This window comes from Triticum aestivum, chromosome 7A, assembly GCF_018294505.1.
Source record: "Triticum aestivum cultivar Chinese Spring chromosome 7A, IWGSC CS RefSeq v2.1, whole genome shotgun sequence".
NCBI lineage: Eukaryota > Viridiplantae > Streptophyta > Magnoliopsida > Poales > Poaceae > Triticum > Triticum aestivum.
The window spans coordinates 527,299,529-527,312,501 of NC_057812.1; positions in this window are offsets into that span (position 1 = coordinate 527,299,529).

Genomic DNA, 12,973 nt, shown 5'->3' on the forward strand with positions numbered 1-12,973 from the left:
GCCGTCTTCGTCGCCGTAACCATGGCCACCAGCCCTCCCTCGCCCATCCAGCGTGCTTGAGAGCTCCGTCACGACATCTTCGACCTCCCCACCAAGCCATGGAACTACGGACGCGCCACAACGTCGCCGGCATCGCCGTTTCCATCGCCGGCCGCCGAGGATCTTCATCGTCAATTCACCACCATCGTCGCGTCCCCGAGCCAGCTAACCACCCCTACGGCACCGCTGTGAGCTCCCACGCCTCCCCTCCCTCTTTCCCCCTTCGATTGCGCCCTGTAGCCTCGATTCCACCGGAGCCGCGAGCTCGGCTCCGCCGGCGATGTCGCCGCCGTCGTTGCAGGTCACCGAACTCGCGTCCGAGCACGACCTCGAGCTCGTGGATCTCCCAGGAGCCCGCCCAGCCTCTCAGCTCGCTCGCTCGCCAAGCGTAGCCCCGTGCCCGTGCTGCCCGAACTCCGGTCGCCGCCGCGGGCCCCGTTCCGGTGAGCTCGAGCCACCCCAGCCCCTGCTGTTTGCACAGATGGATGCGGGCGACTCCCAGCTACGCGTAGAGCCCCTCAGTCGCCGATTTGGTCGCCGAAGGAGCGTTTCCGACGCCCTCCGCCGTTGCTGGCGTCGCCGGCGACGAGCCGCGGGTCAACTCCGGCGAGTTGACCCGGGGTTTGACCCCCTGACGTGTGGGCCCAGGCGCCTGGTTGATTAGGGTTGGATTAGTTAGCGTTAATTAACCTAGCTAATTAGATAGGCCACTGACATGCGGGCCCCCCCGGCTAACTAAGTTAGTTAGGGCTAACTAACCTGGTTAGTTGACTGAGACACTGACGTGTGGACCCCACACGTCAGGTTTGACCCTGGCCGACCCCTGTTGACTTGCTGACGTCACGGTGACGCACTGCCGACGCAGTAAATGTTTCTGGAATTTAAATAATTCTTAAATGATTTATTAATTCCAAAAAATGCCTAAAACTTCCAAAATTCATAGAAAATTAACTGTAACTCCAAATTAAATAATTTTTATATGAAAAATTATCAGAAAAATTCAAGGAATCCATCTGTACCATTTTCATGCATGTTAGAACAACTTATCACTGCTGTTTAGAGCAAATGAAGTGAATGACATTTAAATAATCACATATGGAGTTTGAATTTGAATCTTGTATTCAAACCAACTTCATTTAATCTGTTGCTAGTTGCATTAGCTCAAAACACATTCATATTGCCATGTCATGAGCATGCATCATATTGTGCATTGCATTGATTGTATTTCTTCTTTGTTGCCGGTATTTGTCCCCTCTCGATAGACGTGATACCGATGATGTGATCGTTGACACTGATGAAGACTCAATGTTATCTTCAGAAGTGCCAGGCAAGCAAAACCCCCTTGTTCATTCCGATACAATCCCACTCTCTCGCTCCTGCTCTCTTTTACTGCATTAGGACAACAACGATTCATCTGTTACCTGCTGCGGTAGCTGAACCCCTTTATCCTTTGCATGACCTGTCATTGCCACAGTAAATAGATGAAACCCACTAGCATGAGTAGGAATTGTTTGAGCCCTGTTGTGCCTACTCATTCATGCTTGTTTGTCACGCCTGCTACTGCTTAGAGTTGAGTCAGGTCTGATTCATCCGGGATGAATCAGAGGTGTGTGAACATGTCCTACTGTGTGTGAGCTAAGTATGTGAACACGATTTGGTAAAGGTAGCGGTGAGAGGCCATGTAGGAGTACATGGTGGGTTGTCTCATTGCAGCCGTCCTCAGGAACTGAGTTCTGTGTTTGTGATCCATGATTCAGCTACTACCATACATTGGGCCCTGAAATATGACCCCGCTCGACTTCTTATTCACCCTAGTCCTCTGTCCAGGAGTTGCAAGTAGTTTCTGGTGTTTGTAGCTTACTGGAGGCCGTGGACAGCGCTGACCGTAGGGGTGGGCTGTGATGCGGTAGGTACGTGGCACGGTGTACCGGATGCCCGTTTGGTATCTCGGAACCCTGTTCACATCGTTTGGGGCTGTGAGCGAAACTCCGGCCGGATCTCCTCATGGATGGAACCCGAATAGGCGATAAACCTGGACTAGAGACTTGAGTGTTTAGGTAGGTCGTGGTCTACACCCACGTCGGCTTTCGCTTGAAGTCTGCCGAGCACATGTCGTGTGCAGACGCTAAGTGGTGGAAACATGTATGAAGAAGTACACCCCTGCAGGGTTATCATCATCTATTCGAATAGCCTTGTCCACGGAAAAGGACTTCTGGGTTGCTTATATCAGTTCATAGACAAGTGAAAGTGGATACTCTAAAATACGCAAGATAAGCGTGAGTGCTATGGATGGCGTTCTCGTAGGGGGACGGGAGCGGATCCATAGTGGTGTATTGCTATGGTGAATATGTGGACTCGTGTGCGCCACCTCAAAAGAGTCGCTTGCAGTCGTAGTTTAGGATAGCCACCGAGTCAAAGCTGGCTTGCTGCAGTTGAACCCCACCATCCCCTTTGTTGATAATGATGCATATGTAGATAGTTCTGATGTAAGTCTTGCTGGGTACATTTGTACTCACGTTTGCCTATTTATGTTTTTGCAGAGAGACTTCAGTCTCACTAGTAATTCCGCGTGGTCTTCGACGTTTAGCTTGATACCTCAGCTACGATCTTGTGCCCTCGGCAGGATCTGATAGATAGTCAGGCTTCTCAGCCTTTTTCATTTATAGTTGTCTGTACTCAGACATGATAGCTTCCGCTTGTGCTTTGACTTGTATGCTCTGAGTGTTGGGTCATGAGACCCATGTTTGTAATATCTCGCTCCTCGGAGCCTATTGAATAAACTACTTGAGTCGTAGAGTCATTTTGTGATGCCATGTTGTATTGCACATATCGAGCATATTGTGTGTATGTTATTGAAATGCTTGGTATGTGTGGGATCTGACCATCTAGTTGTTTATCTTTAGTAGCCTCTCTTACGGGGAAATGTCTCCTAGTGTTTCCACCGAGCCATGGTAGCTTGCTACTGCTCCGGAACACTTAGGCTGGCCGGCATGTGTCCTTCTTCGTTCCTGTGTCTGTCCCTTCGGGGAAATGTCACGCGATGAATACCGGAGTCCTGTTAGCCCGCTACAGCCCGGTTCACCGGAGTCCTGCTAGCCCAGTGCTACAGCCTGGTTTCACTCGCTGATGACCGACACGTTCGATGCTGGGTCATGGATGCCTGTCCCTGTAAGTCTGTGCCACTTTGGGTTTACGACTAGCCATGTCAGCCCGGGCTCTTTATCATATGGATGCTAGCGACACTGTCATATACATGTGCCAAAAGGCGCAAACGGTCCCGGGCTAAGGTAAGGCGACACCCGTGGAATACCGTGCGTGAGGCCGCAAAGTGATATGAGGTGTTACATGCTAGATCGATGTGGCATTGAGTCGGGGTCCTGACAGTGTTGGTATCAGAGCTTGACTGCCTGTAGGTTTACCAAGCCAAACTGGTCGAAGTTGAGTCTAGAAATTCTTTAGTTATATAAGGGAATTGATTGTGGGATGGAACGTAAGGCTCTTTTTACTCCTTATACCTCATGGCCTTCTGATCTGAGTCATCTTATCTTTCCTGCGGGGATTAAGAACTAGGCTTTCTCTTCTTTCTATCAGGATTACGTATTACTAGTCCGTAGACTTATAAGATTGTTCGTTAAGCTTGAGTCCAGTTCCTACTACTTCTGTATGTTAACTGATGATCTCGAAACCTTGATATTGTGCTTCTGAGTGGTTATGCCACCATTTTTGTGAATGTCTCAAATCTTTTCTGAGCATTTACAGCCGTTATGCTGTCCGAGTCATCCCAGGTTTCTAAATAGTCTGATGCATTTGCAAAATCCTTTCCCTCTGGTTTCGATGTTCCTTTATGCCATCTCAATCACACTAATTGTTGAGTTGAGGTATTCTATTGCCTTGACATTATATTGGAGTTACTATTATGACCCTAGGTGTCTTAGGGGATCATCTAGTAATTAGCCAGGATTTGTGTTCCCAGTGTGATGATTCTGGCCGTCATTATCGAAAGCATCCCGTGATGCTACTTAGTAGTAGGTATTCTACTCCTGGGTTTGAACCCGAGATTCACCCTACTTACTTCATGTTGATAGTAATTGCTAGTTCCTTTAGGATATTAGTAACTTTGCGATAGTCCTCGAGGTCCGTGGTATTTCCTTCTTCCAAATACTATGAACCGCTTATGGCAGATGTTTATTGGATCAAAAGATCACAATTAGAGTACTCTTGAGGAGTTCTCCATTCATAAATCGTGACTCTGCCAGTTCTACCTTTCTGCATGGGTTATCCGGAAGAAACATGTTGAACTTGGTTCGACATACTAATCTATGCATCCACAACTCAGAAAATTATATGTTCCTTTGAGTTGTTCTCTTTAGTTGCATTCTGACCCTCGTCTATCAAATTGATAGTCAAGAGTATGCATGCATTCGTTCATCGATGTCTATTACTCTTGTGGTCCGTCAAGCCATTCTGTCCTGAATGACTTGGAGAAACAAACTCCAGTACCTCTTCCATATCCAGGATTGGGTCAAAGAAGTTGTGCTCCGCAGATCAAATTGCTAATCCAGTTTTTGGTTCTGTTCTACCTTGGAGTATTACCTTATTCTATATCGAGATTGTTATAGGAATTGCACACCATCCTATGAACTCTTGGTACAGTGATACTTCTCACCATCATTAGTCATTCCTCGGCCCTCGTGTTGATGCAACCGGAATACCGACAAATGAATCGTGATGTGTGAATTCAATACTCCTAGCAACCTTGTTGCTTGGTAGTTAAAGGACAATAATTTCATTCTTAGCGTGCTGGTTTTGAATCATCATTCTAAGGTTGATCATGCTACCTAGTCCTTGTTCTCGGTGCACTCCTCGATCGATGAGTTAGGATTATTCAAATCTTCGCTCTATTGATCATATCGTCTTGCCTCAAAAGGCAAGATTGTTCTCGAGCTTGGTAACATACCGGTGGTTCGTGACTTTCCAAATATCTTCTTGGAGGTGTTACCGGGTTGTCACCTGACCGCTATGTTGAGCTCGTGATCAAGTTGGTTTCTTGTGAACCACCCTTTCTCCAAGAATCGGTGTTAGATATCCCTGAGCTAGTTGGTTAAGCTAGACAACAACTTGGAGAGTTGGAAGATAAAAGCTTGTCTGACTTAGTTCGTTCCAAAGGGATATTCTTGTGTAGTGTGTGTTGAAGAAAGATGATATCTTCATCGATTGGTCCCTGTGATCAGTTGCTGGACCTATTGTCTTATCAATCCTTTGATTTGAGTGTGGGCTATCGTCAAATCAAATTAGTACCAACGATGCTCGTAATGTTGTCTTACTCGTGGTTGATCCCTCGAGCATACACCCTTACATCTTTGGTCTGACCAATGCTATCACTTGTTCACTTAACTATGGAATTCCTTTTAAAAGGAAACCCGGATGAATTGTTGTTGAGCCCATTGGCAACATCCTTCTCTCCTCCATGGTGTTGTTGAACATTAAGCTAGTGTTGGAAACTTTTGAAAGCATTTCTTCATGCTAGTTCATGGAGCAAATGTTCGGATGTAAGAAGTGACTTCCTCCAGTCCATGTGCATTTGATGCAAGTTGCCGCCGTGGATTCGAGAAAGTCAATGTTGTTTCCTTTGGAATCATCCCAAATCAGTCATGCATACGTGCGAAGTATTCTGTGGTTCGGAGACTTGGAACCTCCATTCTATATGGGTCCCTAGCACACCAAGCCACTGATTGATTTGTTCAAGATTAATAAGTTTTAAGTGCTAGTCCCGAAGGTACCAGACGGATTTGCACAAAACTTCGATATCCTCGCTGATGGTTCCCCCTCCTGAACTCGGTAGTGTTTTATTATAAGACTACTTTGTGGTCATGCTTGTCTTGGACAACGTGTTCACATGTTTGTAGAAGAACCAACTCATGTTTTGGAGCTTGCTATCGTAGTTCATTTCCCGAGAATCTCGCAACGTCATCTCGTCGAATTGTGTTGCAAACTTTCATTTTTCTTCCTAGATTCGATGAGTCTGGAATATCCTAACACCAACCAGATCTGAATCTCAGGCAGATATGATGGTTGGAACATTTCCCAAGAACTATAATATTGGTCTCTCGATAACCGGTAAGGTGGATGTCGTGGCCAACACACCCATCCGGTAGACCTATTATTGTAGTATCTTGATTGAGGAAGTTGGCCACCTCCCCATAAGGATTTCGTAGGATTTACCTCCCTAATTGTTCCTTATGGATTCTTGTGCTCCCGAAGTCCGACCTTTTACTTCATGTTCTAGATATCAAACCATTTCTATGAATGGGTTACACTAGCACATCAAGGAGAACATTAGAAGCGGAGTGCTAAATGTCTCTCGGTCGATCGTCCAGATTTTGTTTCCTTGGCCTCGCTAAGGTGAAATCTGAGAAAGTGTTATCTTCCTTTGCATCTGCGTCATCCTTCCTCATTCATCATGGTAGTAAGTTGTGTTGCCAGAATCCTTGACACGGATATTGGTAAAATCTTGATGAATATGGAAATGCTCAAGTTCTTGAGAGCACGCACAAGCGTTAGGTGTTACCGTTGACACTAACTAGGTTTGCTCTCAACTTCCTCGGTTATGCTATAACCATTCCAATAGTGGAATAACTCTCTATTGTTGGGTTCTTCCCCAGTTACCAGAATCATTCCCAGCATTTGCATTTTGTTCCCAGCTTGCACCGCCAATGTGCCATTCTACCATGGGTCTCTTCCATTTCCGGTGATAAGCAAAATTCATCCATTACGTTGTTTTCAACAAGGTAATCCACATCATCCAAGTCCGAGTATGCCATTCTACCGACCCCCTCCAAATGATCGCTTGTGATTACCTTAGGCTGGTATAAAGAGTTCCAATGATCTCTGAATCAAAAGTAATTCTTTTTGCCACTTAAGATAATAATCTACGAATCACCCTCCTCCAGGATGTTTCGTCGTGGTATCATGGCAACTCAACTCCTCGCTACGTTGACAACCGATTACCACCTTCTTAAGAGTGGAATTGTTGTCCACCTAGTGAACCTTCGTCATCCGTTTCTTTCCACCTCTCTTGATGTGTATCTCGTGTCTCAACCCGAGAGATGGTCCTATGTCTCATTCCGTGAGTTGTTCGATCTTCAAGAAGATCGACCCTTCTAGAGTCTCCTTCTTCCCTCCATGTCATGTTGGCAGGATTTCTCAAAACAAGACCTCAAGACAATGATGGTGAATGAATCAACGTTCAACTGAAGTGCACCCTGGATCGTGAAGATTGTACTAGTTTGTGTTTCCCCTTCATCCTACCCTACGCTTGAATCTCGAGACGAGATTCTTGTTTAGTGGGGGTGAGTTGTCACATCCCTAGCTTCAGGCATTGCTCTAGGTTAGCTTCATGTGTGCATCATGTCTATATTTTTGAAACTTGAATTGAGGAATATTGGAAGCCTCAAAACCCTAAATAAAAGAGGGGCAAAAACCCTAGAAATCTTATTCATTGCTCCAAAAGGCTCTTCTTAAATGTTTGATAAATTTTGGTAAGGGTTCTGGTCCCAACCAAAATATTGAACATTTTTAAGGATTTATTTTTGGGACTTTGAATTTAAATCATAGCTATTTGAATTGGACTTATATCTACTGTTAAATAAATATAGGTCCAATAATTCTGAAATATTTTTGTGGAGCATTGTTTTAATTCTTTTAGCTCCCAAAAATATTGTCAGAAGCAAAATAAATTGAATTGGTTTCAAAACCAAATTCAAAACAAACCTGCAAAATAGAAAACAGAGTTAAAACAAAACAGAGAGAAAAAATAATAATAAAAAGAGTAAAGCCTACCTGGCCTCACCCGCGCAGCCCACCAGCCGGCCCAGTTCCCCCCCCCCTGGCCGGCCCAGCCCACCTCCCCCCCTTGTCCTCTTCTTCCTCTGCCAGTAGGCAGAGGCGAGGCGTGGCGCGCGCCCGAAGAGCGCCGGCCACCTCCTGCTTCGCCGTGGCAGCCTCCCCGACTCCCTCGCGACGCCACGGAGCCGCCCTCGCCCTCTGCACCTCCCCTCTCTCCCCCTGGACCCCATTCCCTCCTTTGTTTCCCTCTCGCGCACACCACCGAGCGGAGCTCGCCGCCATCGTCGCCGTAACCATGGCCACTAGCCCTCCCTCGCCCATCCAGCGTGCTTGAGAGCTCCGTCACGACATCTTCGACCTCCCCACCAAGCCATGGAACTACGGACGCGCCACAACGTCGCCGGCATCGCCGTTTCCATCGCTAGCCGCCGAGGATCTTCATCGTTAATTCACCACCATCGTCGCGTCCCCGAGCCAGCTAACCACCCCTACGGCACCGCTGTGAGCTCCCACGCCTCCCCTCCCTCTTTCCCCCTTCGATTGCGCCCTGTAGCCTCGATTCCACCGGAGCCGCGAGCTCGGCTCCGCCGGCGATGTCGCCGCCGTCGTTGCAGGTCACCGAACTCGCGTCCGAGCACGACCTCGAGCTCGTGGATCTCCCAGGAGCCCGCCTAGCCTCTCAGCTCGCTCGCTCGCCAAGCGTAGCCCCGTGCCCGTGCTGCCCGAACTCCGGTCGCCGCCGCGGGCCCCGTTCCGGTGAGCTCGAGCCACCCCAGCCCCTGCCGTTTGCACAGATGGATGCGGGCGACTCCCAGCTACGCGTAGAGCCCCTCAGTCGCCGATTTGGTCGCCGAAGGAGCGTTTCCGACGCCCTCCGCCGTTGCTGGCGTCGCCGGCGACGAGCCGCGGGTCAACTCCGGCGAGTTGACCCGGGGTTTGACCCCCTGACGTGTGGGCCCAGGCGCCTGGTTGATTAGGGTTGGATTAGTTAGCGTTAATTAACCTAGCTAATTAGATAGGCCACTGACATGCGGGCCCCGCCCGGCTAACTAAGTTAGTTAGGGCTAACTAACCTGGTTAGTTGACTGAGACACTGACGTGTGGACCCCACACGTCAGGTTTGACCCTGGCCGACCCCTGTTGACTTGCTGACGTCACGGTGACGCACTGCCGACGCAGTAAATGTTTCTGGAATTTAAATAATTCTTAAATGATTTATTAATTCCAGAAAATGCCTAAAACTTCCAAAATTCATAGAAAATTAACCGTAACTCCAAATTAAATAATTTTTATATGAAAAATTATCAGAAAAATTCAAGGAATCCATCCGTACCATTTTCATGCATGTTAGAACAACTTATCACTGCTGTTTAGAGCAAATGAAGTGAATGACATTTAAATAATCACATGTGGAGTTTGAATTTGAATCTTGTATTCAAACCAACTTCATTTAATCTGTTGCTAGTTGCATTAGCTCAAAACACATTCATATTGCCATGTCATGAGCATGCATCATATTGTGCATTGCATTGATTGTATTTCTTCTTTGTTGCCGGTATTTGTCCCCTCTCGATAGACGTGATACCGATGATGTGATCGTTGACACTGATGAAGACTCAATGTTATCTTCAGAAGTGCCAGGCAAGCAAAACCCCCTTGTTCATTCCGATACAATCCCACTCTCTCGCTCCTGCTCTCTTTTACTGCATTAGGACAACAACGATTCATCTGTTACCTGCTGCGGTAGCTGAACCCCTTTATCCTTTGCATGACCTGTCATTGCCACAGTAAATAGATGAAACCCACTAGCATGAGTAGGAGTTGTTTGAGCCCTGTTGTGCCTACTCATTCATGCTTGTTTGTCACGCCTGCTACTGCTTAGAGTTGAGTCAGGTCTGATTCATCCGGGATGAATCAGAGGTGTGTGAACATGTCCTACTGTGTGTGAGCTAAGTATGTGAACACGATTTGGTAAAGGTAGTGGTGAGAGGCCATGTAGGAGTACATGGTGGGTTGTCTCATTGCAGCCGTCCTCAGGAACTGAGTTCTGTGTTTGTGATCCATGATTCAGCTACTACCATACATTGGGCCCTGAAATATGACCCCGCTCGACTTCTTATTCACCCTAGTCCTCTGTCCAGGAGTTGCAAGTAGTTTCTGGTGTTTGTAGCTTACTGGAGGCCGTGGACAGCGCTGACCGTAGGGGTGGGCTGTGATGCGGTAGGTACGTGGCACGGTGTACCGGATGCCCGTTTGGTATCTCGGAACCCTGTTCACATCGTTTGGGGCTGTGAGCGAAACTCCGGCCGGATCTCCTCATGGATGGAACCCGAATAGGCGATAAACCTGGACTAGAGACTTGAGTGTTTAGGTAGGTCGTGGTCTACACCCACGTCGGCTTCCGCTTGAAGTCTGCCGAGCACATGTCGTGTGCAGACGCTAAGTGGTGGAAACATGTATGAAGAAGTACACCCCTGCAGGGTTATCATCATCTATTCGAATAGCCGTGTCCACGGAAAAGGACTTCTGGGTTGCTTATATCAGTTCATAGACAAGTGAAAGTGGATACTCTAAAATACGCAAGATAAGCGTGAGTGCTATGGATGGCGTTCTCGTAGGGGGACGGGAGCGGATCCATAGTGGTGTATTGCTATGGTGAATATGTGGACTCGTGTGCGCCACCTCAAAAGAGTCGCTTGCAGTCGTAGTTTAGGATAGCCACCGAGTCAAAGCTGGCTTGCTGCAGTTGAACCCCACCATCCCCTTTGTTGATAATGATGCATATGTAGATAGTTCTGATGTAAGTCTTGCTGGGTACATTTGTACTCACCTTTTCCTATTTATGTTTTTGCAGAGAGACTTCAGTCTCACTAGTAATTCCGCGTGGTCTTCGACGTTTAGCTTGATACCTCAGCTACGATCTTGTGCCCTCGGCAGGATCTGATAGATAGTCAGGCTTCTCAGCCTTTTTCATTTATAGTTGTCTGTACTCAGACATGATAGCTTACGCTTGTGCTTTGACTTGTATGCTCTGAGTGTTGGGTCATGAGACCCATGTTTGTAATATCTCGCTCCTCGGAGCCTATTGAATAAACTACTTGAGTCGTAGAGTCATTTTGTGATGCCATGTTGTATTGCACATATCGAGCATATTGTGTGTATGTTATTGAAATGCTTGGTATGTGTGGGATCTGACCATCTAGTTGTTTATCTTTAGTAGCCTCTCTTACGGGGAAATGTCTCCTAGTGTTTCCACCGAGCCATGGTAGCTTGCTACTGCTCCGGAACACTTAGGCTGGCCGGCATGTGTCCTTCTTCGTTCCTGTGTCTGTCCCTTCGGGGAAATGTCACGCGATGAATACCGGAGTCCTGTTAGCCCGCTACAGCCCGGTTCACCGGGGTCCTGCTAGCCCAGTGCTACAGCCTGGTTTCACTCGCTGATGACCGACACGTTCGATGCTGGGTCATGGATGCCTGTCCCTGTAAGTCTGTGCCACTTTGGCTTTACGACTAGCCATGTCAGCCCGGGCTCTTTATCATATGGATGCTAGCGACACTGTCATATACGTGAGCCAAAAGGCGCAAACGGTCCCGGGCTAAGGTAAGGCGACACCCGTGGAATACCGTGCGTGAGGCCGCAAAGTGATATGAGGTGTTACATGCTAGATCGATGTGGCATTGAGTCGGGGTCCTGACAAACACACAAAATAAAAACAGCACCAAAAGTTGTTCTGAAATTTTTTCAAATAAATCTTAAAATAAACTAGGTGAAATTTGAGAGAGGTGGGAAAAAGAATCATTTCATTTGGACTTATATTTAAAAAGTTATAGCCAGTCAAAGATTTGGTCAAATCTGTTATTTAAATAAAACAGAAAAGAAAACGTTTTGGAGGGGAATACGCTTTCGGAGCGGGGAAACGTACTGGGGGGATTACGCCTTCACTTAATCCCACGTGGACAGGCACGGGGTCGCTGACAGTGGGTCCAGAGGGCCCACTGGTCAGATTTGACCAGTCTATCCCTCCCTCCTCTTACTCTGCCCGAACGGAGGCGAGGCAACGATGATCGTCGCCGGCGAACGGTGGCTCCCCGCGGGTTCCAGAGGGTCTGGATGGATCCGCGAGACTGCGGTGGTCCTTCCGGTGGTCGCTGGGAAGACGGGGGTGGAAAGAGTCATCGGCGGTGAGCTTCGCGGCGGAGGGGAGCTTCAGGAGCAGAGTGGTTTTGGGGCTACGGTGGTTCCCGATCAAAATCGAGTAGGGGGATGGGTTCACGGGAGGATGAGGAAGTTTCTGGCGAAGAGAACGGAGAGGGGGGGGGTACTGGAGGTGCCGGATTGGCCGGGGCGGTGGCGGCGGCAGGAGTTGCCGGAGATGAGGAAGAAAGCTCTCCTGGGTCGATTGGCGAGCTGGGGAAGCATCATTGGCGGTGGCCTGAGGTTGCCAGTGTGCGGGAACGGCCCGGGGCGTCCATTTATAAGCGAGGCAAGGCGGTTCCGTGGCGGCCGTGGATAAGCTTCCGGCGAACCGACTTTCTGTAGCAGCAGGGCATCGTGGCGGCGACGAGCGCTAGCGGACATGGCTGTGGATGAGCTCGCGCTGCTCCAGGGGCTAGGTGGCGAGCGGGAGGGGTTCGGCGGCGCCGACATGGGCAGAGGCTGTCGGGCGGCGGCGGCGGCTAGCGCTTGGCCTGCCGGGCGCGGCGAGGGGCGGCTTGGCGCGTAGCTGTGAGAAGGGGAGCGCGTGGCGTGATGCCGCGGAGCGAGCCAAAACCGTGGGGGGCCAGCGTGTCGGCTCAGCGCACGGGTCGTGCAATACGCGCGCTCTGGGCGCGTCCAGTGCACGCACGGGAGATGTTCGACACAATGCCAGAGCATGCTAGAGGTCGCGGTTGAGGCTGGGGGTTAACAGATCTAGTTTTGGGCTTGCAAGGAGATCAGTGGACAAGCTGGTTTGGTCAGGGGATCAGGTTCACAGTGCAAACCAAAAATTCATGCCAAAACAGATCCTGCCCATAAGGTGTTTGGCAAAATGCCAAGGGCCCTTAGGCAAGTCTTGGAGTGGTCAAAAACTCCAGATGGAAGTCTCTT